Here is a 6,345-nt window from a genome sequence, read left to right as displayed (position 1 = left end):
AGCCATTTGGATGGATAAAATATCTATTTTTAGAATTCAATACATGTTTTATACGTATGTCCTATCAGTTTGTTAGAATTTTACCAGTTGAAGTTTATATTAGGAGTCTGCATGGTTGTATCACCAGTTTTATTGTTGTTACGATCTGGGAATGAGGCTGCTGTTTCAGTTTTCTGTTACTAAGTGAGAAAAGAGGACACATGTGCTTGGTGGACTGTTTTGTAGCCAAAAAAAATTCTTGAAATGTGTTCATATCTTGTACGTTACTTCTTGTCTGACCTTGATAATAATGATTTTATTTTTGTTGCAGGGATGCATCCATGTGTCCTGGTTGATGGTTTTGAGATTGCCAAAAGTGCAACACTTCAATTTATCGAGAAATTTAAAACTCCTGTGGTTATGGGCAGTGAGCCTGACAAAGAAATCCTAAAAATGGTAGCAAGGACAACTGTGCGAACAAAGGTATCTTGAATTATGCTTTTCCTTTTTCTTTTTGGTAGAAGGGGAAGGGGAGAATGAGGTTTACTCTTAGGTTTGAGTCCTGCTCAGCAAAGGAAATCTTTTCCTGTTATATATCATGCTAATATGAAAAATGCTTTTTTGCAGTTACATGAAGCATTAGCTGATCAATTGACTGACATAGTTGTAAATGCGGTGAGTAATTGTGGTTTATGCAAGAAGGCTTGAAATAATGTTTATTCCACATGTAATTCTAATTTTCAAGTTAAGTGGCTTACAGAATCTAGTATTTATTGTAGACCTCTTGCATCTTCATTTGTTACAAACTACAGTTTCATTATTGACAGGTTCTTTGCATCCACATACCTGAGGAGGCAATTGATCTGTTTATGGTGGAGATTATGCACATGTGCCATAAATTTGATGCAGATACACGTTTGGTATGTTAATATCTTATATACTACTCAACCTTTAAGATTCTCTTTTGATCTTGATCACTTGATGAATATCATTGGATGTAGTTCCAATTCTTTTTATTATTTTTGTTTCTTTATTCCAAGATTCAATGATGGAATTGAAAATCATATTACTGCAGGCTAGATCAACTTTTGTTTTTGATTGCTGGGCTTGATGTATGCTTTGTCGGTGCTTTGTATATGGGATAGAAGTTTCTGTTGTCATTCTACAGTTTCTCAGTTAATCTATGTCTTATTCTAGGTTGAGGGTCTTGTCCTTGATCATGGTTCTAGGCATCCTGATATGAAGCGACGAGCAGAGAATTGTTACATCTTGACAGCCAATGTATCTCTGGAGTACGAGAAAAGGTAAATATGTAGAAATTGGGTTGTAAAGAAACCTGCGTAAATTTTGGTGTTAATAATTTATCCAAATGTTTCAAAAATTGTGGAATCAGTATTTATATATGGAGCTCTTTATACTTTCTTCACAAACAAGTTATTTGTGAGCAAAAACCATTGTCTGAAGAGTATTTTGTTTTGCATTGTGCTTGCAATATGGCTTTCACTTTTTATTCTTAAAGCTTGTGAACAAGATAGCAGTGCAGATATCATCTTCTGTTCTTATAGTCATGCATTCTGATCATTATGGAATTGATGGTTTTCTTCTCAGTGAAGTGAACTCTGGATTTTTCTATTCAAATGCGGAGCAGAGAGAAGCAATGGTTTTAGCTTAAAGTCGTCAGGTTGACGAGAGAGTTAGAAAGATTATTGAGCTGAAAAATAAGGTAGAATGTTTTAATTGATATTGCATTTAAATTGTTGATGCAGCACACTAGCATTCCTGCACATGCTGAAATGATTCCTATACTTTGTGACTTGCAGGTTTGTTCTGGTAATGACAATAATTTTGTCGTTATCAATCAGAAGGGAATTGATCCCCCATCTCTGGACCTTCTGGCAAGGGCAGGGGTAAGCATGAATCATTTATTTATTACCTTCTGTCAAATTTCTGAATTGGTTGTTTGACTAAAAAATTAAACTAATTGAATGTAGGATTTTGATTGGGTTTGCACATATTGTGATTCAGGTTCATGTTGCTTTTTTTAAGAATTCAAGATGTTAATTTTATTTGGAAATTTCTGTCTAATGAGTGAACAGAGCTATATGGGTAATCCGTGAACTCATAGAATTGCCCTTAGAATTGTGGAAGTCCTGATTTAGTACAAGTACTATGGAAACATGATAGATTCTTTGCAAAAAGGCTGCATTTTTAAGGCCCCATTAGCTCTATATCTAACTTGGTTATCTGCATTTTTAGTGTCCCCTTATTAAAAACTTATCTTGACGGTGCACAGCTGATCTATTTGTTACATTGGCCTTGCTATGAGTGGATGATGCATGTTTCAATTGTCATAATAAGGGCTGAGGAATTATTTGGAGGGGCTGTATCTATGTATATTGTGTGTGCTTCTCATTCTTATCGAAAAGAAATGGTTGACTTTTCAGGTATCTCTTTCTCTCTCAATCCCCAGTAAGTTTCAGTTGTTTTACCATCTATTGCTCCTCTTGGCAAATTTATTATGGTGGTTGTGCAGTTACTTCTTGTTGTGAAACAGTGCCATGACAAAGGAATATGTGGTTTGTTTGTCTAATGATTGCAACTAGATTTAGGGTTTCCTGGGTCTTTACTGGTTTTGATTACTAGGTGGAGTTGTTTATCTTGCAGTATTTGATTTTCCTAAATTTTTTGATTTTATTTTACAGGAAAAGTCTCAAGTATCTTTCTGCTATATGTGCTGTATTGTCAGGTACATATAGTTGCTTTACTATTTTCTGCTTCGTTCTTACATGATTTGTGGTTTTAGATTTCTGCTTACTGCAATCTGCAAGTACTTTTGTAAACCGTAGTTTTCTTCAATGTAGGCACAGAGTATCCTCTACTCAATCTGAAGACTTGTCTATTACTTCTACTACTTCAGGTACTGAGGTTGGAGAATTAAAGGTATGATGACAAGTAAAAGTTTTGGTTCTATATGGAAGCTTCTATTTATTATAATGGGAGATCACTACTTTATATTCCCTACCTGGCACTGGGGAAATGAAAAGTGCTACCATAATACAAAATATGTGATGATCCGCTGATGCGTGTTGTGATCAAGATGACATATCTGTTTGTTTTAGCTTTATATATGATAAACAAATTTTTAATTTAAATGGTCATAACTTCTGTAGATGTTAATTGATTTATACCACATAACAATCACACATTTGTAATCAGATAAGCGTAGAGGTATCCGGGGCCAAAACTCAAGCAATATTTGATGACGTCTAATATTTTGTTCAAATAACTATCCAAAAACACATTGAGGAGGAACTCTACAATTCTGCACTTGAGGTATCTGTTTACTTTCTATTGAGACAGTTACTAATATCACACTAGAGAATTGTTCAAATAACTATTCGCTAAAAAAGAAACAAGAAAAAAAGAAGCTCAAATAGCTCTGCTTGCCTATTGCTAAAACCTACAGTGTGATTACAGGGAAATGCACTCGGGCTTGAACACCATTTACACCGTGGACGTGCATTAGCTGCTTTTAATCATTTTCTTGGTTTCAGAGTTCAAAAATTGAAATCAAAAGGAAAAGGACAAATACAAGCAAATGTTCAAGCAGATGTTCAAACACTTCTTGGACCTATGACAGAAAGAGAAGAGTTTCTTCTTTCATCAGTAAGTTTTATTGTCTAGTCATTTAGTATCATACTTTTCTGTGGACAACAAACTAGTGAAGTGGATCTCTTATCAACTCGTGTACATTCTCTTTTTTGTTTTATTAAATGTCAGTTTTCCTTCAGTAGAATATATTTTTCATTTTATGGTTTTTACCTGACACTAGATATATATATATATATATATATTAATTAAAAACTGAAAGAGTACAAACAGTAGTGTACTGGCAGTGCCTAAAAGAAGTTAATGTTATACATTCAGTTATAATGACTTATAAGTATTATGTACATGGAAAAAAAAGAAGAACAAACTAAGGTAATAGAGATGGAAAACAAGTTAAGATGGCGCTAGTGCTGTACAAACCATCTTTCAAACAGGTTTCAAAATACATGGCACAACATGTCTAATGGCTTTTTCCAGACATGACCTGTACATATACTTTGTGCCTAGCATGATATGCTTGAGTGGTTCCATGAAGCATATATGAGCTGGATATAATTGATGATCCAGTTTACACCTCTGCTTCATCATTCTATTAGAATTTGGAGAAGCTTGGGTGCATGCATATATATCTATCGTTGCTGCAAATTCCCAAATCCATGTGCATTTATTTTTTAATTAGTTTTGGCTGCGAGATAGGTAACACATCAGGTTTGTCTCTCTCCTTAAGTTGTGACTGTCTTAGCATACTGGAAATCATGCCATCATTGTGCAAAATTCTGTGGTGGTCTTTCACTAAAAGTCTGGCATTTGAGTAGTGAAATGTTAAGTTTACATTGACTGTGATTTTCATCTTGCATATCAATCAATTTGATTAACAGAGAATTATACACCATTAAGAAGCATGTTACTGAAAAAGTGATAAATGTGGATTTTCACAGCCTAGCTATGTTTGCTATACCCTTGTGTACAGGGCTTTTGTCAATAAACTAGTAGCTACCTAAGATTTCCATACTTGAACATGCAGTTTGATTCAAATATCACATTATATACATCAAGGCATCAAGCCTTGCTGACTGAGCTTATTTGCTACTTTTCAGCTTCCTACTAACATGCATGGAGGGAATGGAAAGGTTGCGTACATTGATGATGACCCAGCAGCAAAGGCAGCTGCTGCAACTTTCCTTGGCATCTAAGTTGGCTATGGATTCAGGCCTAAGATTCCATGTAGAAGATGAATCTAGAGCTAATGCTGCATAAGATAATGAACTTGCCCATCAAAATCCTTAAGCACAAGATGGAAATTGGATTGCTCGTATTGCAGCATTACTTGTGGGTGAGGATCGAACACAATCTTGTATAGCTTATGAAATTGGAAGGCATAGTTCAATGAAATGTTTAAATGCTTATAAAGTTGTATATGGTGAATCAATTAGAGTTTGTTTGATGTATCAAAGCTACTTTTAGCATTAATATAAAATTATTGTTCATTGGTAATAATCTCTAATAGATTTGTACAATTCACCTAGCATTGATCTCATACAACACAATGCAGAATAATATGTTGTCTGACTGTAAAAGGATTCAAAATTAAGGCTTCTCATACAACAGTTATTAGATATTAGCCAATTCGATTACAACATTCACACCACAGTTAAGACAATATAGTTATTGTGTGAACTAACAACCAACAACAGAAAATAACAAAATTATGTTGTGTGAGGTTCATAACACACAACAGAAATAAAATTATCCCTGTTGTCTGAATCAATGAACAGACAAGAAATATAATTTCATTGTAGTTGTCTAATACTTATCTCAGACAACAAATAAACAATATAGCTGTTGTGTGTTATGAATCTCAGACAACAAAGAAGGAGTAATATCTGTTGTGTGTTATCAATCTCAGACAACAGCGAATTCCTTCTTCTGTTGTCTGAATGTGTCGACACATCCCCGGGCATGCCATGGCAGACACATGCCTGCGCAAAATTCACACAACGGAAACAGGTATTCTGTTGAGCAAAGTATTGTCACACAACGGTGAAATCACCGTTGTGTGATTTTTCAATCACACAACACTCGTTTAGACCACAGTGAGGCTGGTCATCACACAACTCAAAATGTCTGTCGTCTGATTAACTTATTGTAGTAGTGATATATACCCTCATTGTGGGATAAATAGAATTATTGAATTAACCCTGAATTGAAGTATTCTTTTCTACTTGGTATCAGAGCCAGGTTCAATCCTTTGAACTTGCACTGCATTCTTTGAATCCTGAATCCTGAAAAAAAAACCACAAACCGCTGCGTACCACCACCATTGAATTCCAAACCACTATCACCTTACCTCTTTTCGAAAAAAAAAATTCAGATCCATCTTGAAACCCTAGAAAACCAAATCCTGCAAAAATCCCAAATTCCTCAATGGCCGGACCTGTAATTGAAGGCGAACAGTCAAATCTCGAGAAGGCAATGGTGCCATCCTCACAAGTCATCCATCACCACTACACCACCCAACAAGACAACTCTGCGTTCCCAACAAGTGTTGTCTTGAATGAATCCAACTACACCATATGGGCTCCTCTCATGCGGATGCGCATTAGAGCACGAGGGAAGATTGGTTATCTGACCGGGGTGAAAGCTGAACCCGCCATAAATTCTGCAGAGTATGAAGCTTGGGCCACGGACAATGAAAAGGTGAAAAGTTGGCTCATTGACTCCATGGAGTTCTCTCTGATGAACCGGTATATTCGTCTC

At 35.5% G+C, this 6,345-nt stretch overlaps 1 long non-coding RNA gene across 1 annotated transcript; it reads left to right on the top strand.

Moving 5' to 3' along the window:
• The first annotated feature begins 851 nt into the window (after positions 1-851).
• Positions 852-1,818, top strand: LOC112196549. The gene is made up of 4 exons (XR_002935259.2): positions 852-899; positions 1,177-1,283; positions 1,588-1,702; positions 1,800-1,818. It is a non-coding gene; the product is annotated as an uncharacterized LOC112196549 (long non-coding RNA).
• The last annotated feature ends 4,527 nt before the right edge of the window (positions 1,819-6,345 follow it).

This window comes from Rosa chinensis, chromosome 4 (genome assembly GCF_002994745.2).
Source record: "Rosa chinensis cultivar Old Blush chromosome 4, RchiOBHm-V2, whole genome shotgun sequence".
Lineage (NCBI taxonomy): Eukaryota > Viridiplantae > Streptophyta > Magnoliopsida > Rosales > Rosaceae > Rosa > Rosa chinensis.
This window is presented reverse-complemented; position numbering and strand designations above follow the sequence as displayed.